Source organism: Cicer arietinum, chromosome 5, assembly GCF_000331145.2.
Source record: "Cicer arietinum cultivar CDC Frontier isolate Library 1 chromosome 5, Cicar.CDCFrontier_v2.0, whole genome shotgun sequence".
NCBI lineage: Eukaryota > Viridiplantae > Streptophyta > Magnoliopsida > Fabales > Fabaceae > Cicer > Cicer arietinum.
In genome coordinates, this window is record NC_021164.2 from 14,423,470 (window position 1) to 14,449,038 (window position 25,569).

Below are 25,569 nucleotides of genomic sequence, written 5' to 3' on the forward strand. Positions count from 1 at the left end.
AGATTTCTTTATATCTTTAACTTGCAAGAAGACTCTAGGTCTTCATTTTGTGATTTGAATACCTATGCTTTCAAAACGTAGTATTAAATTAATTACTGCAATACCATAGAATCATACACACAAAGAGTAGATAAATAACAGTCTATTCATTATTTCGATGTGAAGTGCGGTGAACAAAAATTAAATGTTGTATACGAAGCTCGTATCAATCGACATAAGTCAGTGAAGGTTATTTTGAAGGCAAGTTGATGAAATCAATGAGCAAACATCCATTCAATCAGATCTCACTGGTATGTGGCTAGAGTAGTTTGTAACTAGTTTTACTAATGTTGTTATGAGTGCAATAGACCTGTCTGTTTGTGCATATATGTAATATTTTCCAATTATGAACAGGAAAATATGATGGTTTTGATGTTGTAACATTCTTTTATGTTATGCTGGATGATGACTCTTCATCATATGCATATTTTTTTTTAATTGTTTTTAGTCTTATTTATCTTTTATTCATTAGTTAATTTAAGGACTTATTTGATATATTTTGTTAATTTTATTTCTTTGATTTAATGAAATGTTTATATTCTTATTTCCTTGATTAAGTAAAGAGTTTTCGGAGTTTTGCGTTGTTACTTTGTTTTAGTGTAGTGCTGAATTTTGGTGAGAAATCAACATGACCTATGTGGAGTAGTTCAGCCATATTTGGAGTTGTAGACGTCCAATTGGAGTCACACAAAGTGCAAATGAAAGCTAAGATCCATAGCTACCACTTTTATGAAGATACCGAAACCAAATTCAGACTCTAAAGAGGTGTAAAATGCAGAAAATGTCAACTAGAAGAAGTTGTGTGTCTGAAGCGCAACAGTTGCGCTTGAGGCGCATTTCTAGCATGTTGCCCCTGCCAGGACGCGCCTGAAGCACAAAGGCTGTGCCTGGGGCTCAATTCTAGACTAGTGACACTGTCCAAGCGCGCCCTGAGCGCAAATCCTGCGCCTAGGGCGCGCGACGTGCATCAACATTCATTAAAATGGATAATTTTTACTTTCTAGGAATCTTTTTGACTATAGGGAAGTGGGGAGAATTGTGCCCTAGCATAAAAACTCAAAGACGGCCGCTTCAAACATCATTGGAGCAGTTTTATCAAGAATCATTCATGAATCATTCTTGTAATTCTTCTTTAATCCTTATCTTTTGTATCTATGTCATGAGTAACTAAACCTTATTTGTTAATGATGAGTGTAACCAGATGAAACCCTTATTTTTATGATTTGATTTCTAGTTATATGAATGAGTTTATTGAATTATTTTTCTCATCTCTGTGCTTAATGTTTTTTATTGCTTGATCAACATTAAAATGTTCTACGATTGGTATTTTGAAATGGAAGTGGACTTTACGGATGCTTTAGATGAGAAAATCATGAATTTGTAGTCTAGGGATAGATACAGGTCATGAAACTAATTAAATTAGTTACAAAGGTAATATTTTAAAAAGTGAATTCCTGTACGATTATTTTGGAATTAAAGGTTTTGTCACTAAGACATCAGAGTAAGAATAATAAGGAGAATTCGGTAATAATTCAATAATGGAATTCAATAACTAGGATCAAATGAGACACAAAGGTTGGATTCGCAGTGAAACTCATCCCTGACATTTTTCTCATTATAGAAGATCAATTTTATTACTATCGTTAATTTCAAATATTATTTCAATTAATTTGGGAACCTTTTGTTCAATTTCAGTAATTAAATATAATTCAATAGTAAAAAGCAATCCTTGAGTTTGACACTCGGTACTATCATTTTATTATTACTTGCAACGATTCAATACACTATTTGAAACGCTATTAAATTTTTGGCGCCGTTGCTGGAGATTGTCATATCACTTTTTAATTTAATATATTTACTTTATTGAAATTTTTTGCTCTGCAATAAAATTTATGATTTTTTCTATTTGTTGAACTTGCTAATATCATGTCTAGTGGTTTGTGTCTTTTTTGTTTGAGATAACTATCTGCTGTAGAGCATGGAAGATTATAACGATGATATTCTACTACAATTATATGAAGAGTGTGATACTTGTCTTATATCGGGTATATGTCGCATGATTGAGGGGCAAATCTTGAGCTATACATATGTAAATTATCACCCTTAGATCCCTCCGATTCAGCCTCTTGTCGAACTAGTAGAATATGAAGATTTTTTTGTCAAAGCTGCAAAAAACGACGAGTGTTATATTAAAAAGATAAATTGGGAACAAATTCTACCTCCTAAAATTTTATCCAAAGAATTAGATGACAAAGACTTTCACGTTACGAACGTTTTGGTTGAATTCATGAAGAATAACATCGTTTCAATTGAAATATTTGAAAATCAAGTGTGAGAGGTTATTTGAGCAAGTGGCTAAGTTTGAGAAGATGGAGGAGAAGTTGAAGATTGAAGATAATTTCATTGTTGCGGTAGAAGAAGATAAGCAAGAGGAAAAGACAAATGAGGAAAACAAAAAAGAAGAGATTGATAAAATTTGAGATTCAATCTATGCCTTGTTCATCAATGTCAAATGGAGAAGGACATGGAAGCAACATCTTTTATTTCTTAAGTTCATGGAATTTCTACCAAACAAAAAGAAAAAGAAGGATGATGTGTTCTTCCTGTCATATATGCCACCTTGATAATAGTTGAGGCGTCAAGCTAATGACTTTAAAGAAGCGCTTCGTGGGAGGCAACCCACAGGTAGAGATAAATTTTATTTTTGCAATCTTACTTTTGTTATTTGAATTTGTTTCTTTCTAATTGTGTGTAAATGTGCACTATGATGAAAAATTATTAACAACTTGCATTTGGTCTTAGGTTTTCTGTTTGGGATTTTGAAATTTTATGTTTGGCCTAAACACTTTAATTCTTTATTGTGTGATTATCCAGACATGTGCTATCCCTTCAGAACTTGCACTAATTATGACTTGCATCACTTGTAATTTATGCATACACTGAGACAATTTTGTTTGATTTGTTGAGCCTTTCTAACTACCCTATGAAAATTTACACTTTGCTTGCCCCTTTGAGCATTGCCCTTTTATTTCGGTTACTAGACACACTACAAGCCAAATATCTGACTTTAATTAAATCACCTTACTTGGAGTTATGTAGAAAAACAAATTTGTCTTGACAAAGTTCTAAGTTTGGGGTTGCTCATGGGATAGCAATCTTTTTAGTTTGGGTGGTGATTCTCACAAAAAGAAAAAAAATCAGTTTGTGTACTTTGGTAAATAATATCTTCTTGGTTCTTTTGTCAATGTTTGAGAATCTCCAGAATGAAAAGGTGAAGAAAAATAAAAAAAATGGTAGAATAATTTGGAAATGTATGCGAAACTTCAAGTAGTAAAACCTACTATCCCAAAATGTCCTACCCTTACCTATGCCCCATTACAACCCGAAAGTCCTCCAAAAATGTATGTGTTTGCTGCATTGTGATTGCTAACTAGAATTTTTTCAAGCCTATGGTAGCGTGATGCATGTTCTCGGATTTGAGTGATAAATTCATAACCCTTTCTAAACACTTGAGAGAAATTTTGGCGAGATTGTGTGAATAGAGAGTTGAATTTGATAAATGAATGCTAAAGTGTACAAATTTTGTTGTTTTTTGTAAGCAACCATGGAGCATGATGAATATTTTGTAGTAGCTGGAACTTTGAAAATTGAGTTTGATTTGATTTGAGAAATTGAGTTTAAGTTTGCGTTTAACTGCACCAAATCTGAAATTAATTATTGCTTCCGGACAAGCAATAGATTAAGTTTGGGGTTGTAATGACTCTTCATCGTACACATATTTTTTATTGTTTTTAGTCTTATTTATCTTTTATTCATTAGTTAATTTAAGGATTTTTTTGATATATTTTGTAATTTTATTTCTTTGATTTAATAAAAAATTTATATTCTTTTTTCCTTGATTAAGTAGAGATTTTTTGGAGTTTTGCGTTGTTATTTTGTTTTAGTGCAGTGTTGAATTTTGGTGAGAAAACAACATGACCTATGTGGAGTACTTCAGCCATATTTAGAGTTTTAGACGTCCAATTGGAGTCACACCAAGTTCAAATGAAAGCTACGATCCATAGCTACAACTTGCATGAAGACACCAGAACCAAATTCAGACTCTAAAGAGGTGAAAAAGGCAGAAAATGTCAATTAGAAGAAGTTGTGCGCCTAAGGCGCAACAGTTGCGCTTGAGGCGCATTTCCAGCATGTTGCCACTGCCAAGACGCGCCTGGAGCGCAAAAGCTGCTATACGATAATGCTTAATTCTAATCTTAAATATAATAAGGAATTAGGGGTTACTTTGAAATTAAAGGTTTTGTCACTAAGACATTAGGGCAAGAATAATAAAGAGAATTCACTAATAACTCAATAAAGAAATTCAGTAACTAGGATCAAATGAGACACCAAGGTTAGATTTATAGTGAAAGTCATCCCTAACATTTTTCTCATTGTAAAAGATCAATTTTATTACTGTTGTTAATTTCAAATATTATTTCAATCAATTTGTGAACTCTTTTTTTAATTTCAGTAATTAAATATAATTCGATAGTAAAACGCAATCCTTGAGTTCGACACTCGATACTACCGTTTTATTATTACTTGCAACGATTTAGTACACTTGATGAAACGCTATCACTGGAGTTTAGTAACTGGATTTTTTTATAGGCTATACATACGAAAGACTTGCTATATCCATCAATGGTGTATCATGGGTAATTGTTCTAATTATTTTCTCTACTTTGTTGCATGATTAATTACTGGTTTATATATGTTGCCTTCTTTTCAGGAGTTGCTTTTTCAAAACATTTGGTTCATTTGTATACATATCAAGCACCTAATAACATAAAGCAGCATGTGGAGGCACTTCTGATCCAAAAAAATTTATATATGAATCTAATACAATATATATATTTTTTAAATTCCTTACTAAATGTTTTTGTTTCATTACAGATTGATGCTCATGATGGTGGTGTTAATGACTTGGGATTTTCATATCCAAACAATAAGCTAGCTATGCTTTGTAACTTGTGGAGATGATAAGTTAATAAAGGTAATATATTTTTTTTCCAATTTGAATTATTACTATTTGATGAGTGATACATATAGGTATGGGAATGTATCTAGTCAAGATTATATATACTTTTATTTTCCATTTTACGCCGAGTTGTAACTGCTATTTTCCTATTTTAGATTGTTTTCTTGTGGAACAAGTAAAAATGGAGAATCTTTCACAGTTGAGTGGGATTAACCTAAAGGAGAAATAAAAGAACATATTCTGGATTTGGAAAGAAATATGTCGGTATGGTGCAATTTGACTCTACAAATAATCGATTTATGGCTGCTAGTGAAGACAACCAGGTTAAAGAACTTTTCTAAAGGCCTTTTGGTTTGTTTGTATGTAAAAAGTTGAACAGTGTTTGTCTAATAGAGCTACATTTCAAATGTGAATAGGAGCATCATGATTTTTATGTGGTCAAAAGTGCGTATCACTACGCCAAAAATGACATTTAACAGCGCCCATTTTACAGCGCTTGCTAAACACAAGCGCTGTTGTAATCATATTTTAAAAATAACGGAACCTATTACATCGCTTTTGATGCAAAGCGCTGTAAAACAAGCGCTGTAGTAGGTCATATAACGTTTGTGCATCACGTTATAAGGCTTTTACAGCGCTTGTCAAAAAAGCGCTGTAATAGGTAGTTAAATTCAATGAAAGCGCATGTGTTTTACAGCGCTTGTCAAAAAAGCGCTGTAATAGGTAGTTAAATTCAATGAAAGCGCATGTGTTTTACAGCGCTTGTCAAAAAAGCGCTGTAATAGGTAGTTAAATTCAATGAAAGCGCATGTGTTTTACAGCGCTTGTCAAAAAAGCGCTGTAATAGGTAGTTAAATTCAATGAAAGCGCATGTGTTTTACAGCGCTTGTCAAAAAAGCGCTGTAATAGGTAGTTAAATTCAATGAAAGCGCATGTGTTTTACAGCGCTTGTCAAAAAAGCGCTGTAATAGGTAGTTAAATTCAATGAAAGCGCATGTGTTTTACAGCGCTTGTCAAAAAAGCGCTGTAATAGGTAGTTAAATTCAATGAAAGCGCATGTGTTTTACAGCGCTTGTCAAAAAAGCGCTGTAATAGGTAGTTAAATTCAATGAAAGCGCATGTGTTTTACAGCGCTTGTCAAAAAAGCGCTGTAATAGGTAGTTAAATTCAATGAAAGCGCATGTGTTTTACAGCGCTTGTCAAAAAAGCGCTGTAATAGGTAGTTAAATTCAATGAAAGCGCATGTGTTTTACAGCGCTTGTCAAAAAAGCGCTGTAATAGGTAGTTAAATTCAATGAAAGCGCATGTGTTTTACAGCGCTTGTCAAAAAAGCGCTGTAATAGGTAGTTAAATTCAATGAAAGCGCATGTGTTTTACAGCGCTTGTCAAAAAAGCGCTGTAATAGGTAGTTAAATTCAATGAAAGCGCATGTGTTTTACAGCGCTTGTCAAAAAAGCGCTGTAATAGGTAGTTAAATTCAATGAAAGCGCATGTGTTTTACAGCGCTTGTCAAAAAAGCGCTGTAATAGGTAGTTAAATTCAATGAAAGCGCATGTGTTTTACAGCGCTTGTCAAAAAAGCGCTGTAATAGGTAGTTAAATTCAATGAAAGCGCATGTGTTTTACAGCGCTTGTCAAAAAAGCGCTGTAATAGGTAGTTAAATTCAATGAAAGCGCATGTGTTTTACAGCGCTTGTCAAAAAAGCGCTGTAATAGGTAGTTAAATTCAATGAAAGCGCATGTGTTTTACAGCGCTTGTCAAAAAAGCGCTGTAATAGGTAGTTAAATTCAATGAAAGCGCATGTGTTTTACAGCGCTTGTCAAAAAAGCGCTGTAATAGGTAGTTAAATTCAATGAAAGCGCATGTGTTTTACAGCGCTTGTCAAAAAAGCGCTGTAATAGGTAGTTAAATTCAATGAAAGCGCATGTGTTTTACAGCGCTTGTCAAAAAAGCGCTGTAATAGGTAGTTAAATTCAATGAAAGCGCATGTGTTTTACAGCGCTTGTCAAAAAAGCGCTGTAATAGGTAGTTAAATTCAATGAAAGCGCATGTGTTTTACAGCGCTTGTCAAAAAAGCGCTGTAATAGGTAGTTAAATTCAATGAAAGCGCATGTGTTTTACAGCGCTTGTCAAAAAAGCGCTGTAATAGGTAGTTAAATTCAATGAAAGCGCATGTGTTTTACAGCGCTTGTCAAAAAAGCGCTGTAATAGGTAGTTAAATTCAATGAAAGCGCATGTGTTTTACAGCGCTTGTCAAAAAAGCGCTGTAATAGGTAGTTAAATTCAATGAAAGCGCATGTGTTTTACAGCGCTTGTCAAAAAAGCGCTGTAATAGGTAGTTAAATTCAATGAAAGCGCATGTGTTTTACAGCGCTTGTCAAAAAAGCGCTGTAATAGGTAGTTAAATTCAATGAAAGCGCATGTGTTTTACAGCGCTTGTCAAAAAAGCGCTGTAATAGGTAGTTAAATTCAATGAAAGCGCATGTGTTTTACAGCGCTTGTCAAAAAAGCGCTGTAATAGGTAGTTAAATTCAATGAAAGCGCATGTGTTTTACAGCGCTTGTCAAAAAAGCGCTGTAATAGGTAGTTAAATTCAATGAAAGCGCATGTGTTTTACAGCGCTTGTCAAAAAAGCGCTGTAATAGGTAGTTAAATTCAATGAAAGCGCATGTGTTTTACAGCGCTTGTCAAAAAAGCGCTGTAATAGGTAGTTAAATTCAATGAAAGCGCATGTGTTTTACAGCGCTTGTCAAAAAAGCGCTGTAATAGGTAGTTAAATTCAATGAAAGCGCATGTGTTTTACAGCGCTTGTCAAAAAAGCGCTGTAATAGGTAGTTAAATTCAATGAAAGCGCATGTGTTTTACAGCGCTTGTCAAAAAAGCGCTGTAATAGGTAGTTAAATTCAATGAAAGCGCATGTGTTTTACAGCGCTTGTCAAAAAAGCGCTGTAATAGGTAGTTAAATTCAATGAAAGCGCATGTGTTTTACAGCGCTTGTCAAAAAAGCGCTGTAATAGGTAGTTAAATTCAATGAAAGCGCATGTGTTTTACAGCGCTTGTCAAAAAAGCGCTGTAATAGGTAGTTAAATTCAATGAAAGCGCATGTGTTTTACAGCGCTTGTCAAAAAAGCGCTGTAATAGGTAGTTAAATTCAATGAAAGCGCATGTGTTTTACAGCGCTTGTCAAAAAAGCGCTGTAATAGGTAGTTAAATTCAATGAAAGCGCATGTGTTTTACAGCGCTTGTCAAAAAAGCGCTGTAATAGGTAGTTAAATTCAATGAAAGCGCATGTGTTTTACAGCGCTTGTCAAAAAAGCGCTGTAATAGGTAGTTAAATTCAATGAAAGCGCATGTGTTTTACAGCGCTTGTCAAAAAAGCGCTGTAATAGGTAGTTAAATTCAATGAAAGCGCATGTGTTTTACAGCGCTTGTCAAAAAAGCGCTGTAATAGGTAGTTAAATTCAATGAAAGCGCATGTGTTTTACAGCGCTTGTCAAAAAAGCGCTGTAATAGGTAGTTAAATTCAATGAAAGCGCATGTGTTTTACAGCGCTTGTCAAAAAAGCGCTGTAATAGGTAGTTAAATTCAATGAAAGCGCATGTGTTTTACAGCGCTTGTCAAAAAAGCGCTGTAATAGGTAGTTAAATTCAATGAAAGCGCATGTGTTTTACAGCGCTTGTCAAAAAAGCGCTGTAATAGGTAGTTAAATTCAATGAAAGCGCATGTGTTTTACAGCGCTTGTCAAAAAAGCGCTGTAATAGGTAGTTAAATTCAATGAAAGCGCATGTGTTTTACAGCGCTTGTCAAAAAAGCGCTGTAATAGGTAGTTAAATTCAATGAAAGCGCATGTGTTTTACAGCGCTTGTCAAAAAAGCGCTGTAATAGGTAGTTAAATTCAATGAAAGCGCATGTGTTTTACAGCGCTTGTCAAAAAAGCGCTGTAATAGGTAGTTAAATTCAATGAAAGCGCATGTGTTTTACAGCGCTTGTCAAAAAAGCGCTGTAATAGGTAGTTAAATTCAATGAAAGCGCATGTGTTTTACAGCGCTTGTCAAAAAAGCGCTGTAATAGGTAGTTAAATTCAATGAAAGCGCATGTGTTTTACAGCGCTTGTCAAAAAAGCGCTGTAATAGGTAGTTAAATTCAATGAAAGCGCATGTGTTTTACAGCGCTTGTCAAAAAAGCGCTGTAATAGGTAGTTAAATTCAATGAAAGCGCATGTGTTTTACAGCGCTTGTCAAAAAAGCGCTGTAATAGGTAGTTAAATTCAATGAAAGCGCATGTGTTTTACAGCGCTTGTCAAAAAAGCGCTGTAATAGGTAGTTAAATTCAATGAAAGCGCATGTGTTTTACAGCGCTTGTCAAAAAAGCGCTGTAATAGGTAGTTAAATTCAATGAAAGCGCATGTGTTTTACAGCGCTTGTCAAAAAAGCGCTGTAATAGGTAGTTAAATTCAATGAAAGCGCATGTGTTTTACAGCGCTTGTCAAAAAAGCGCTGTAATAGGTAGTTAAATTCAATGAAAGCGCATGTGTTTTACAGCGCTTGTCAAAAAAGCGCTGTAATAGGTAGTTAAATTCAATGAAAGCGCATGTGTTTTACAGCGCTTGTCAAAAAAGCGCTGTAATAGGTAGTTAAATTCAATGAAAGCGCATGTGTTTTACAGCGCTTGTCAAAAAAGCGCTGTAATAGGTAGTTAAATTCAATGAAAGCGCATGTGTTTTACAGCGCTTGTCAAAAAAGCGCTGTAATAGGTAGTTAAATTCAATGAAAGCGCATGTGTTTTACAGCGCTTGTCAAAAAAGCGCTGTAATAGGTAGTTAAATTCAATGAAAGCGCATGTGTTTTACAGCGCTTGTCAAAAAAGCGCTGTAATAGGTAGTTAAATTCAATGAAAGCGCATGTGTTTTACAGCGCTTGTCAAAAAAGCGCTGTAATAGGTAGTTAAATTCAATGAAAGCGCATGTGTTTTACAGCGCTTGTCAAAAAAGCGCTGTAATAGGTAGTTAAATTCAATGAAAGCGCATGTGTTTTACAGCGCTTGTCAAAAAAGCGCTGTAATAGGTAGTTAAATTCAATGAAAGCGCATGTGTTTTACAGCGCTTGTCAAAAAAGCGCTGTAATAGGTAGTTAAATTCAATGAAAGCGCATGTGTTTTACAGCGCTTGTCAAAAAAGCGCTGTAATAGGTAGTTAAATTCAATGAAAGCGCATGTGTTTTACAGCGCTTGTCAAAAAAGCGCTGTAATATGCACACCCATATATGAAATTATGGGTCTGCATTTTACAGCGCTTTTCTTGAAAGCGCTGTAATATTATGAATATATGAAATTATGGGTGGGCATATTACAGCGCTTTCTCACGAAAGCGCTGTAAAATGTGCATAACAAGCGCGCGTTGTATTTACATGTTTTATAGCGCTTTTTTAAAAGCGCTGTTGTATCATTTACAGCGCTCGTTTCCACAGCGCTTATTTTTTTGAAAAAGCGCTGTAAATGGCTTAAAAAAGCGCTGTAAAAGCCGTTTTTTCGCGTAGTGTATTCTGAGTTCAAGAGTGCTACTGTAAGGATCAATATATACAAGCACCACATACATACCATTCGGTAAGTTCATTGGTAATTCATTGATGAATATGACTCAAAAAGTGTCGTGTAATTTTAAGGAAACTTAATGTAGTGAGGTTCGATCAATCATAAATTAATTATGGCCTAGCTTTTTATCCTAATTTCTTTCGGTATATACTGCCACATGAAAATGAAAAGCTTTTGAAAGTTGAATTATTGGTTATTGATGAAGCAGCTGTTATTCCACTACCTATGGTGAAGTATTTGCTTGGCCAATATCTGGTCTTCCTGTCTTCTACTGTTAATGGGTATGGATAGTGTTTGCCTTTGGCGAAACCTTCTATATATCAATTTTTATTGATAAATTATCAATTCTTTTGATTATCCCTTTCGTTCCTCTTAAGTCAAGTTTAATGTATCAATTTGTTAATTTTGCTCTTGCAAAGTTGTGAAGGAACTGGACACTTGTTATCACTAAAACTTGTGCAGCAACTGCAAGAGCAAAGCCAGATATCTGCTAAGAGCACAGAGGGCACCAGTACAATGTTTTTGACTTCTAAAATTCAATTTAAATAATTACAATACTATGTCATGCACTTTTCGGAATTGAAATACAGTTTGAGGGAATTATTAATTTCTCTGCTTTTTAATGATCCATGGTTTGATTGTAATAAAATACACCATCTAGATTTTAATGACTAGTCACCGATGAAATGAGACTGGTAAGGGATAAAAGAGTATTTTACTGAGAATCTAGTTATGGTTGGCTTCAAAATACTACCTAGTATCTAACTTCAATGTTTTTCAATTGCTCTAGTTATGGTTTTCATTATAATTGATATTTTACTTGTTCTTTTCTTGCATGACGAAGCTTCTGATACTTGCAATATAAATTCCTATATAGTTGATAGAAGTCGAGTGCTAACTAACCTATTGCAGTAAGTTCATCTTTTTTGCTGTTTGTATTTTTCTTCAAAACATTTGACTTTATTTTATTGTTGGTTCACTTAATCATTTGCGAAATTTGTGTGGAAGCGAAAGTGGTTGATGAAGTGTTCAAGAACCAGAAATATTGTCATTCGTTTTGTTCTGAATGTGTAACAACACACGTGGCAAAAAAATCCAAGAAAACATGCATTATGGTTGTTCCTTGTCCTGGTTTGAATTGCAAGGGTTTGTTGGAGCTTGATGTTTGCAGATGTTTGCTTCCAAAAGAAGTAATTGATAGGTGGGATGATGCATTGTGTGGTTCGTTTTTACTAGTTGTTCCTTAATTCTATTGTCCCTTTAAGGATTGTTCTGTAATGTTGCTTGATGAAAATAAAGGTGGAGAAGAAATTAGGGAATCTGAGTGTCCTTTTTGTCGTAGATTGTTTTGTGCTAGGTGTCCTGTTCCTTGGCATCCTAGTGTTGGTTGTGAGGAATTTCAGAAACTTAATGTGGATGAGAGAGGGATTCAAGATCTTCTTGCTAGAGAGCTTGCTAATAAGAAAAAGTGGAAAAGGTGTCCCCAATGCAAATTTTATGTTGAAAAAATTAAAGGTTGTTTGCATATCACATGTAGTGATGCAGGTGAGTGAGTCACTTCTCTTCACAATTAATTATGTATTCTATATATTCATTCATCTTTATTAAATATAATTTTAGTTCTTGTTGGAGTGGCTATGGATATTTTTTTCTTATGCATATAATAATTATATTTTTGTTTTCTCTAAATACCTTAATCTTGTACCTATTTCTTATAACTTACATTTGGTATAATGATTTTAGAATATAAAATGTTGAAGTCAATGAAGAACATTGAAGATGATAGGTTACATTTTGAATTTTTTTCCAAATACCTCTTTGAGTTATGATACCACTAACCTGCTTTTAGTGGTTATTACTTTCTACAGTAGAAATCACGATAATTTGAATTTTTAGAGTATTAATGCAATTTTTGTCGTAGTAGACTTTGTGCATTTGTGATATTTGTAATTTGTGTATTTTGTAAGTTAAATTGATAATGAGTTCTATTATAGTATTATTTAGTTATTAAAGAATGAAGTTTATCAATAAAATAAGGAAGTATACTCTCAATTATATAAGAATGGCATCTGTTTTTCTCAACAACAAAAAAATTCCTCTATTTGTAATTCAATGCTTTTCCGATATTTGAGTAGATACATAAGTTGTTTTCTTATAAGGACAATTTAATATTAAATTTCTTATTAAGAAATGATGGTAAACATTCAATAAAATTATATTATATTTTATTGCATATTTCAATGACATTAACTAATAAAAATACATTAAAAAATTAAATTAAATAATAGTTTATAATTACAATTAGTAGGGACATAAAATAATTTAATTTAATAAATAATAATAAATTTTAGTGATTGACAATACCGTAGGAACAGATTAATTCTTTATTTATATTTTACAGGTTTTAGTGACAGGCAATACTGTAGGAATAGACCAACTCTTTATTTATATTTATTTAGTTTTTAGTGACAATTCTCAAAGTGTAGCAAGATGCCCCTTAAAGTTGACAGTTAATTTAAGTGTCACTCAAAGTATTATTGACCTTTACCTATAGTTTTTGACTTTTAGTGACAAATTTTGAGTGTCATGATAAGTCATTTTTTTTTGTAGTTCAAAGAAGATATTCTAGATCATATTGTCAAAAAACCATCTATTATACATCCATTTATAAATTAATTTTATGCCAATGTGTTTAATGTTTACTTTTTAGAGTTAAAACACATTTAAAATGTTTTATTTAATTTTACAATAATTTTCCTGTATTATTATGTTTGGGATATGAATTTTGGTATAAGTTGTACATTAGTATAGTGTAATATTAATATTTTGGCTTAATTGTAGTTTTGGTCCCTATTTTAGGTGAATCGCAAAAGTAGTCCCCCAGTTTTATTTCTCCCCAGTTTTTGTCCAAAATTTGATGAAATTTCTTTTTTTTTTTTTATATTTATTTAAGTCACACATGCCTCAAGATCTTGTGGTGCAACAATTGTACGTGAAATCTATAACCATAAATGGTGTAGTACGGCTTCAAAAAATGAAATTTTATCAATAGCTAAGGGACCTGATACTACTACTTGGATCTGGAATCTACATGTTGATGCTCATGATTTCTGATAGCCATACTAGTGATTTAGAGGAGATTTCTCGAAAAGTTTTTAGTGCTCATTTCGGCCAACTCTCCATCATCTTTCTTTGGCTGAGCGGCATGTATTTCCATGGTGCTCGTTTTTCGAATTATGAAGCATGGTTAAATGATCCTACTCACATTTGACCTAGTGCCCAGGTGGTTTGGCCAATAGTAAGGCCAAGAAATATTGAATGGTGATGTAGGCGGAGGTTACCGAGGAATACAAATAACCTCTGTTTTTTTCTTTCTTTCAAATTTGGCGAGCATCTGGAATAACTAATGAATTACAACTCTATTGTACTGCAATTGGTGCATTGGTTTTTGCAGCCTTAATGCTTTTTGCTGGTTGGTTTCATTATCCCAAAGCTGCTCCAAAATTGGCTTCGTTCCAAGATGTAGAATCCATGTTGAACCACCATTTGGCAGGGCTACTAGGACTTGGGTCTCTTTCTTGGGCGGGGAATCAAGTACATGTATCTTTACCAATTAACCAATTTCTAAATGTTGGAGTAGATCCCAAAGAGATCCCATTTCCTCATGAATTTATCTTGAATCGAGATCTTTTGGCTCAACTTTATCCAAGTTTTGCCGAGGGAGCAACCCCATTTTTTACCTTGAATTGGTCAAAATACACGGACTTTCTTACTTATCGTGGATGATTTGGACCAAAATTCTGTTTAGGGAACTAAAATTGGGGAGAAATAAAATGAGACACTACTTTCGCGATTCAACTAAAATAGGGGGACCAAAATTGCAATTAAACCTAATATTTTTTAGTAAAAAATTGTTAAGATTTGAGAAATCGGTAAACAAATAAAAAACATTTTAATATGACAATTTTTTTTATGAATTGTAATTTATAGATAATTTTATTTTTCTTTATAAATAAGTTAACATTATTTTAATGTACCATTAACTATAACATATTAACATTGTTTTTCTTCGCAAAACAAGCTTGGTTATCAAGTGGAAACTATAATGAAGATGTTCTTCAAGTTTGTAGTCTTTCTAGTTGCTTTTGTGTGCGCTCATATTTATAATGTACAAGCAAATTTACCACCTTGTTGCGGAAGACGAACAATAGAATGTGTGCCAATGATATGTACTAACCTCCCTTGTCGCAAACCTCCACCGCCACCACCAAGTGATAGGAAACACTAAAAGTTTGAACCTAAGTATTATTGTTATTCCAATGAATTTGTGTTTGAGAAAAATACATCTCGTATATAATAATTACATTAATAAGATTGGTTTATAAAGTATGACTTTTATTTTTTTGCAAATTATAAATTATATTTTCTAGTTATCTTTTATTGTTTTTAATTTTATTTTGACTTGGTTGTTTGTTCGATGGATATATGTTACATTTGGTTTAATTCAAGTTTGTATATTTTGTTGGGTTTCAATATTTTATTTTAATCGGAATTTTTCAAAAAATTTAGTTTAGAATGGACTATTATAGATTATAAAGCTCTAATGATATTAACACTACAGCAAAGTTTGGGAAATAATAGTGTGTATTTAATTACGCTTATTTTTTCATAGTTTTTACAGATAAAAAATGAGATGCATGAAATTTCCATAGCATTGTAAACATTATTTTGCTACCTTATTTTGTAGACTCTTTTGTATTTAGGTTCTCACAGGATAACTGTACTTTTAATATATTTCAAACTTATAACTTGTAGTATTATGTTAGAGTTAAAATTTTGTAATGAATATAATGACTGCATAAATTATTAAATTGGAGTATTCTAGATAAATCACGTTCAATTTTCATTAATTTTTTAAAATCAGTTATTTATTTTACAAATTCAAAATTTACTTATGATCATTAATATTTAATTTTTGTGTGACTTTATATAATTTGTTGCACATAATTATTGTAATAACAATATGTGTATATGCTACATGCTTTGAATAGAAATATATACACAACTTAAAATCATTAAATATTTTGTTGTGCACGATATGGATTATCCGTATACATCTATATAATTAAGTAGAAAGAAAGATAAATATATATATAATAAAATATATAAAATTAAAGCCAAATAGTATATTGGAAAAATATACATATTCAATTTACCTAATGATAGGATTTCCACAGTTAAACATGTGAGTTGAGAAAATATGACAGACATAGGAAAATGAATCGAGGACACTGGGTGAATAATCCACACATCATGGAGCCAAGGAGAAGCCAAAGAGAGAGAGTTGGTAACCGTAAATATGCTAATCATGGGTTTGTAGAAATTGAGAATATTTTTTTCCTTTTGGCATTCCTTAGAATAATCTTCTTGTTATTTCTTTTATTGGTAGTTTTATTTTTTACATTTCTAGAAGTGAAGGGTTTGTTGTAGCATCAGATAGCCCTTCTCATAATTTTCCTTGTATTAGATTTGAACTTATTGAAATATAAATATGAGGTTTCAAACTCTTACCTGTGCAATTTATTATAATCGTTACATTGGTGCTTTCATTGAGTACAATGGTGAAAAACACTTGTATGAAAGGGTTGGAGACTGTTATTAACAACATCAATGCTATGATGTGAAAGTTCGTCACACTGATACCGCACGACTAGATCGAGTAGAAGTTCAACTCAACACTCTCCTGCTCGCCTCCACTTTTAATGGTAGCGTGAGCTCTGACTGATATGAGAAACAACTGTTCCAGGTGAGAAACATCAAACTTGATTTTCCAAAATTAAACGGATATGAAGTTTTAAATTGGATTTTCAAAGCAAAACAATTCTTTGATTATTACTCTACACTAGACCCCCATCGCCGCCGTTCACATGGAAAAAGACGTCGTTCCTTGGTTCTAGATGATGACTCGTAACAACCCTTTTCAATATTGGGTTGCGCTTACACATGCTCTGGAACTTGAATATGGACCTTGCCCTTATGAATATCCCCGACCAGCTTTGTTCAAAATTACCCAAACCACCACCATCCATGACTTTTACTCAGTTTTCACGTCCCTCGCTAATCGAATCAATGGAATTAGCCCTAAAGCTATTTTGGACTATTTTATTAGTGGCCTAAAGCCCAATATTCGCAGGGATGTAGTGGCCCAAAACCCTCCATCACTATCTAAAGCCCTTTCTCTTGCCAAACTATTTGAGGAAAAATATAACTCATCCACCAAGCCCAATAACCAGCCCAGTAGACCATACTCCTACACGATTGTTAGCTTTTGTACCCCCCATTTAAACTTGTACCTCCCATTAGATGTTTTTTGAATGAAATACCCAAAATAACCTTAAAAAAATCAGTATAAGTAAAAAAAAAACGAAAAATCAAAACAGTTGTATCCGGAAAAGTGAGTTTTGATGAAAAAAAAAATTTACCGGAAATTTCAAAAATGAAATTTTCTGGAAGGTTCACCAGAAATTTGAAAAATCAGGTATACATTTTCAATACCGGAAATTTGAAATTTTCGGATGCATTCCCGAAAATTTCATTTTTCAAATTTCCGGTATGTTTACCGGAAATTTCATTCCTCTTTGAAATTTCTGGTACAATGTGTATTTTTTAATTTTTTTTATATAATTTTTTTAATTGTTTTTTATTGAATTTTGTTAGTGAGGACCAGAGGAGAAAAAACTGACGGTGATCATTCTCGAGTTCGGACTCCTACACAATCAAATAGGAGAGCTGCAGTTGAAAAAAGAAGAAAGGGAAATGAAGAAAGGCAGGCGCCCCAGGATGAGCAGCCCCAGCAAAATCTTGTGTTTGATGCAGAACAGGATGACCAGCCCTAACAAGATCATGTGTTTGATGATGAACATGATCAACAGTAACAACAGTTTGATGATGAACATGGTCAGCAGCACCAACTTGAAGAACCCATGTTTCCTGGAGGTCCTTATGATCTTTCTGTCCTTAAAGATTATGAGCATCATATTGAAATTAATGTGTGGAATGGACATGTTAGTAAATAATTTATTTTATTACATATTATAATATATTTGTAGTATAGGTTATTTTAATACACATTATAATATATTTGTAGTATAAGATTAATATATTTGTAATTGTGTGTTATTTTTAATTAAACAGGATAGACGTGCCTTGAAAGTTGTTTTGAATGGCAAAAAGCAAGACAAGTTCATTGATATCAGATATCAATTACTTGCTCAAATAGATCATTGGATTAATATATTTGGATTACATCCTCTGAGAAGATGTAGTTTGCATATGATTGACGGTAATATGATATCTGCTTTTGCTGAGAGATGGTACACAGAGACTAGTTCATTTCACCTGCCATTCGGTGAAATGACTATTACTCTTGACGAAGTCAGGGGTCTTTTGAGCATCCCATGTAATGGAGAGTTTTTCACACCTCCCGCAAATGTCAATGAAGATTTGGCAATTGCTTATGTTGTTGAGTTGTTGGGGGTTGCATATGATGAAGTTGTCACTAAGACTAGGACCAATAGAGGGGACTCGTATAGTTTTGAGTGGTTGAAAGAGGTATTTTTTAAGAAATTTCATGAAGGAAGATATGACTGCAGCGAGGGCATACCTACTTCATTTGGTAGGGTGTACCATTCTAGCTGATAAAAGTTTTACACTTGTATTTGCAAAATATTTGTTTCTGTTTCAAGACCTTGATACTTGTGGTGAATGGGCATGGGGACCAGCTGCACTTGTTGTGTTATATGACTATCTTAGAGATTGTACATTGCTTGCAACCGAATAGATTGGAGGATATTTATCTTTATTTCAGGTACTATTATATTTATTATACTTTTTTTTAATTATTTCATCACCTTAATAATTTTACTACATTTCAATTATTTACAGACTTGGATTTATGAACATTTTCCGGATATTTGTAAACGTGATATGGATGAGCATATTTCCTCGATGCCATAGATGTTTCGTTGGACTGCAAAATAAACATCTGGGAACGTTGCATATTACAGGGCAAAGTTGGATGCTTTGAGGGATATTGATATTATCTGGGCACCGAATTACGATGAGAAAGCTATGACATGATTTCAGTTTGTGTCATTGTTTACAGGATACATTCGTTGGTGTGCCATGATGGTTCAAATTTACCAGAGATGTGCATACGACAGTTTGGGTATGCTCAACACATTCCTCCTACGCCACCAATGCTTGTTGTACGTGATGTCGATGTTGAATGGAGTATGTACCGGAACTCTATATGACCACTTCGAGCTAAATTGCACCCAGCTGCATATCCACATGAGTGTGTTGAGGGATACATCCAGTGGTATTATAGGATATCTCATCCTCGGATGATCCCTTATGTTGCTGCGTATGCTGGTCCTATTTTTGATGCTGATGTTGGTCCTGGTCCTGGTCCTGGTCCTGGTCCTGGTCCTGGTCCTGATGTTGGTCATAGTCACGATGTCGGTCCTAGTCATGATGCTGATCCCGATATTAGGTGTACACGGTGTCACGCAGTTGGTGACCTTATATAGCAGAGTTTGGATTTACATATGGGTGGTCTTGAAGATCAGATGCGTGTCTTATTAGAGAGAGCTTTACACATTTCTAGAGGAGAAGATTATCAGTAGTATTATAGTTGTATTATTCAAACTTATTTTATTATTCGCGAGTTATTTATTATTCAGACTTATTTAATTAGTGACTTATTCAGACTTATTTAATTAGTTATTTATTATTCAGACTTATTTAATTAGTGACTTATTTAGACTTATTTAATTAGTTATTTATTATTCAGACTTATTTAATTAGTGACTTATTCGCAACTTATTTATTATTCAGAGTTATTATTCGCGACTAAATTTCAAACAACATTTAAAGTGGCAATCCTATCATTTAAAGCAACATACAATTCAAAAGTGTCAATCATCTGCCAAAGACATATAATCTGAATTATTTTCTAAATCTAAAGAACCCCAATGTTGTAGACGTCCTGCATAAGCGATAGCCCATGATGTAGACTCATCACTACGATGCTTCTTCCAATGCCATGCAAGTGGAGGTAACGGACATGCAGATTTCAATTTAACTTGAACCCAATGATTTTCGTTAACAAAACCAATGCTGATAACACGATCACGTGACAAATCTCCATTATGTGCACCCCTCAATGGGAAAAAAGTCAAACAAAAAGTTTTTGCTAATGTAACAAGAACGAGATTATATTTTGTTGCTATCACGTAACCCATATCAGGAATGGTCATCCACTTCTCGTTAGCTTGGTTTTCCAACTCAGTTACAAGTAAAGACTCTATCACTTTTATGTCTTTAATATATGGATGAATTAAAGAAGGAAACTCATGGAAATATTTTTTAACCTGGTGGGAGACTTGTTTGGATGCTTGTTGGGAGACTTGAGTATCAACATGCTCAAAGTATGATGGGTCGCGATATACGTCATATCCCTTCGGCTTATTGCCTTTTTTCTTAACACCACCTTTTGTTTTGATTTTATCCACTGGTGCACACATTGATGTTGTCCCCGGATATGCTATTTCACGCAACTTGCTCTTTAATGCCCTTCTTCCAGCAACATTAAGTGTCATACCTATTAGTCATAGTATTTCCTATATGCAATACTCGATTGGTCCATGCTTCAACAAGTCTTTCCTTATGAGGATTCAACCATGTGTCTCTAACGTAGTCAAAGAAAATAATATTATCGACACATGCTTGCTCAAATATTTGCAAAAGTTCCTCGTACTTCTTTCTCTTCAGAACAATAAACAATTTTCCTCCACAACTCAAGAATGGGTTCTTTGCATGTCTTTCTTTAATATATATTGTTTGCATTTGGCTCCAACATTTTTGTTAATATGAAGTTGCTTGTATTCTTCAACAATATCACCTAAGGCTTTCTTGGATACCACCCAAGTCAATTTCTCAAAGAATGGATTGTTGTGTATATGCTCTTTGCGACCTTTACTTATCTCAAATGAACCTTTGATCTTAATAATTTGAAACTTCAACATGTCATTCATACCATTCCATGCCTTACAAAAATCTCCTTTACTGTGTTCCAAAAATCTCTTCAATGACCAATGAGCAGACTCAACCCTAATATTTAAACAAAAAAAATACAAAATGTGAAGTAATGATCATATATCATGCATAAATCATATATCATATATCATACAAAATGTGAAATTTTAATGACATACCTATTAGTCGTAGTATTTCCTAGATGCAATACTCGATTGGTCCATGCTTCAACAAATCTTTCCTTATGAGGATTCAACCATGTGTCTCTGACGTAGTCAAAGAACATAATATTATCGACACATGCTTGCTCAAATACTTGCAAAAGTTCCTCGTACTCCTTCTCTTCAGAACAATAAACAATTTTCCTCCACAACTCAAGAATGGGTTCTTTGCATGTCTTTCTTTAATATATATTGTTTGCATTTGGCTCCAACATTTTTGTTAATATGAAGTTGGCAAAGTAAATTTGTTGAAGATGGATATACAACTTTAATTGCATTCATTAAAGCAAGTTCTCTATCAGTCACAATCACCTGAGGAAATGACATGTTTGAAGCAAACAACTCTTTTAACTTCTTCAATGCCCACCAAAAGTTGTCTTGACGTTCAGAATCCATATAAGCAAATGCAACATTAAATGTCAACCCAGTTGAAGTTACACCAACAATTTCAAACAATGGTAACCTATACTTGTTGGTTTTGTAGGTGCTATCCATGATCAATACAAGAGGGAACATGTTAAGCAAAGTTATGGAATCTGTGTGCGTCCAAAACATATCCCTCACAACGTTGGAGTCCTCATGAGTCCTACTCCAACAAGTATATTTCTCAGCTTCAAGTAACTTCAACAAATGTTGCATATCAGTTCTAGGTCCCATCAAATTCTTCCTGTATGTACTTCGTCGCTTGTAAATTTGATAGATACTAGTCACATTCTCCGTATCTCGATCTCTCAAAGATGACAAGATATGTCTCGGTGCAACGTGATACTTTGTCAACTCGTCAACATGTTTCTTATCTTCTTCTGTTAAGCGTCCCATAAATGCATTATTCTCAAAAGTAGCTACTAACTCATGGTTGTGAAGTCCACAGATTAAACTAATAATCCATCCTTCATCATTTTTCAGTGGTCTCGCTTTAAGTTTAAACGGACATCCACACTTTGGGGTACAAAAGCTAACAATCCTCCTACACAAACCCCAACACTACAAACCAAAACACAAACCCAATTCTACCCAATCCACAAATACTCAACCCACACCTACGTCTTGTTCGTAACATTACCTCTGCAGAGATTCAACTCTGATGCGATATAGGGTTATGTTTCTACTGTGGTGAGAAATTATCACCTTCACACAAATGCCATAATAAGCATTTTCTATTGCTGCAAGTTGATGATGATTTGCTTGAAAACGACCCATCGGATGAGACTGAATTTACTTCGGTCACGAAAGACGAAACTGAACATCACTTATCAGTCAATGCTCTCAAAGGTGTTCATGGGACTAGTACTCTTCGTTTTCAAGGACAGATTCAGGGAATTCGAACAAAAATTTGTTGGATAGTGAAAATTCTGATAACTTCCTTCAGCCTCGCATTGCACACTACTTGAAAATTCCAATCCAAGAAGCATCCCGATTTCAGGTTTTGGTGGGTAACAGAAGCACTCCCACTGCTACATGTTTAATACCTAACAACAAATTCATCACTCACTTGGGTGAATCTTCAAAAGAATCAGGCCATGCCTAATTTCAATACATTTGTAGGTTGCACAACACTCACTTTATTGACACATCTTACATTCTCCAATTCCACTCTATTTTGGAACAGAACGTTGATGATGTTCTTGCTGCATTACCTGATGATTTGGTTGCTCTACTACACTCTTATTGGCATGTATTTGAAGAACCAACAGGGTTACCTCCCCCTCAAATTCAGGATCATTATATTCCCTTACTTGATGGCAGAAATCCGGTTAAGGTAAAACCTTATCGATATCCTCATTGTCAGAAATCTGAAGTTGATCGAATGGTTTCATATATGCTTAATACGGGTATTATACAACCTATACTAGTTGTTTTTCGACACCTGTTTTACAAGTTATGAAAAAGACGGTTCATGGCATTTTTGCATAGATTATCGAGCTTTGATTACAATTACTATTAAGGATAATTTTCCAATTCCAATTGTTGATGAGTTACTTGATGAATTATTTGGAGCTTCCTATTTCTCCAAGCAGTCTGGTTATCATCAAATACTTCCTATTTCTCCTAATCTAAAGCAATTACGGGGGTTCTTGGGTTATTATCCGCGATTTATAAAGAACTATGCTTTTATTGCTTATACACTTACTTCTTTATTAAAGAAGGATGTTTTCCAATGGACTAAGCAGGCAACTGAAGCTTTCAATAATCTCAAGCATGCAATTACACAAGCACTAGTCCTCTCCCTCTCTGATTTTGCTATGCTTTTCACCTTGGAAACTAACACTTCAAGAACTGGAATAGGGGTTGTTCTTAGCCAAGCTCGTCATCCTATTGCATATTTCTCCTAAAAAATGTGCCCTAGGATGCAAAAGCAATCAACGTATATACATGAATTGTATGATATAACCAAGGCTTTGGCAAGCAATTTTGTCATTATTTGAATGGTCACAAGTTTTTAATTAAAATTGTTCAACGCAACTTAAAGTCCCTCACTGACCAATCCATTCAAACTCCAGAAAACAACATGGCTCCATAAATTTATTGGGTATGATTTTACAATTGAGTATAAATCCGACAAAGAAAACATAGCGGCTGACAACCTTTCTCGCTCATTTTGTTTCACCATGTATGTTCCTATGCCACATTTGGTCTCTTTGATCCATCAAGTTGTCAATGATGACCCTCTCTTGGCTGACATCCGCAATCAATGTTTTTTTAGGTACTAGCTCTGCATCTTATTATCAGGTTAAACATGATATGCTATTTTGGAAGAACCGACTAGTGGTTCCACAAACTCCTAAATTTATCCAACTCATCCTCAAAGAGTTCCACTCTTCACCTTTGGGTGGTCATGCTAGTGTTACATGAACTAAAACAAGAATTGCTACTCAATTTTTTTGGTTTACTATGACAAAGGATATTAAGGAGTTTGTGTCTTAATGCTTGATTTTCCAAAAAGACAAACATTCTAATGCTCTCCCTGCAGGACTGTTGTAGACACTTCAAATTCCACATCAGATTTGGGACGACTTGGCTATGGATTTAATAACAGGACTTCCTTTGTATATATCATACACTGTGATATTCGTGGTTGTTGATAGGCTATCAAAATACAATCATTTTACTCCTTTGACAACTGATTATAACAGTGCCAAAGTTGTTGAGGTTTTTCTCAACACTATTGTGAAAATTCATGGATTTCCTAAATCAATTGTGTCCGATAGAGGCAAAATCTTCACTAGCCATTTTTGGTAGTATTTTTTTAAATTAAGTGGCACCACTTTGGCAATAAGCACCGCTTACCGTCCCCAAACTGATGGTCAATTTGATACTATCAATAAATGCTTGGAGCTCTACCTCCGTTGTTTCACGAACCAGAATCCTCGATCTTGGTCCAAAATGTTGTCGTGGGCTGAGTTTTGGTATAATACTGCCTTTCATACGAGTATTGGTATGACCCCATTTAAGGTGGTGTATGGTTGGGATCCCCTTGCTCTCATTCGTTATGAAGTGAGTTCCACCGACCCTCTTCCTTGCAGCACATACTAGTGAAACAAGATGATAATATTGCTGCCCTCAAGGCTAACCTTGCTAGAACTCAACAAATTATGACGAAGTTTGCTGACAGTAAACGTCGCTTTACTGAATTCCAAATTGGGGACATGGTGCTTGTGAAATTACAATTGTATCGCCAACACTCCATTTCTCTACACCGTAATCAAAAAATGAGTATGCATTACTTTTGTCCATTTCTGGTCATTGAATAAGTTGAATAAGCTCGTGAGGTAACACAGCCGATAACGCTGGAAGGCCGGGGTGTTACAAAAAAAAGGTGACACCCTAAACCCCAAAATAACATTTATAATAATATATACTAAATTATTTGAAGAAAACTTGCAGCGGATAAAAAAAATCTGTTAAAGAAAATAAAAACTTTAATATCTAATTTAGGATATCATGTTTCTCTAATAATTGCGCTTTCGCAAACGCAGGGCAAAGCCAGTCAAACACAAACAACAAAGGAGGTGAGTTTTGAAATCACGTTGATAGTATAATACAAATAAGAGGAACACACAATTAATCATCAATAAACTGTATCATTACACAAACATTCTTCAAGGAAAAACATCACATTATATAGTCAAAATCAAAGAAAATTCATACACTTCACTGTAACATCAAACTATCGCATAAATTATTATCACACATAATACTTATTAATCACAACAAAACAATCACAAGAAAATGCAATGCTATGCATGAGCTTAGACTCTACTTCACAATGTGGTACCATTCTAACTCTGAAGTACTTGAATAGGAGGTTTGATATTATGCCACCATCCCGGTGGACAGACAATTCAAATTGGCCCTGTCCTCATAGATCCCCTCAACTCAACCCGAGACACATATACGTGACAGTCGAGGTAAACGTGTGTTGCGTGGTAGCTCCCGACATTTGGAGTGCTACCTCCAAGTCACCTAGGAATTCCCCACCCGAATACCTCCAAGGTCTAACAATCTTGCCTTAAGGCTCGAAAGTAGACCGCCACGATCAGGCTCATTCAATTGTACTTCCCCGGAATCACTAGGCTTGTCAGGCCCTACCTATATGATGAC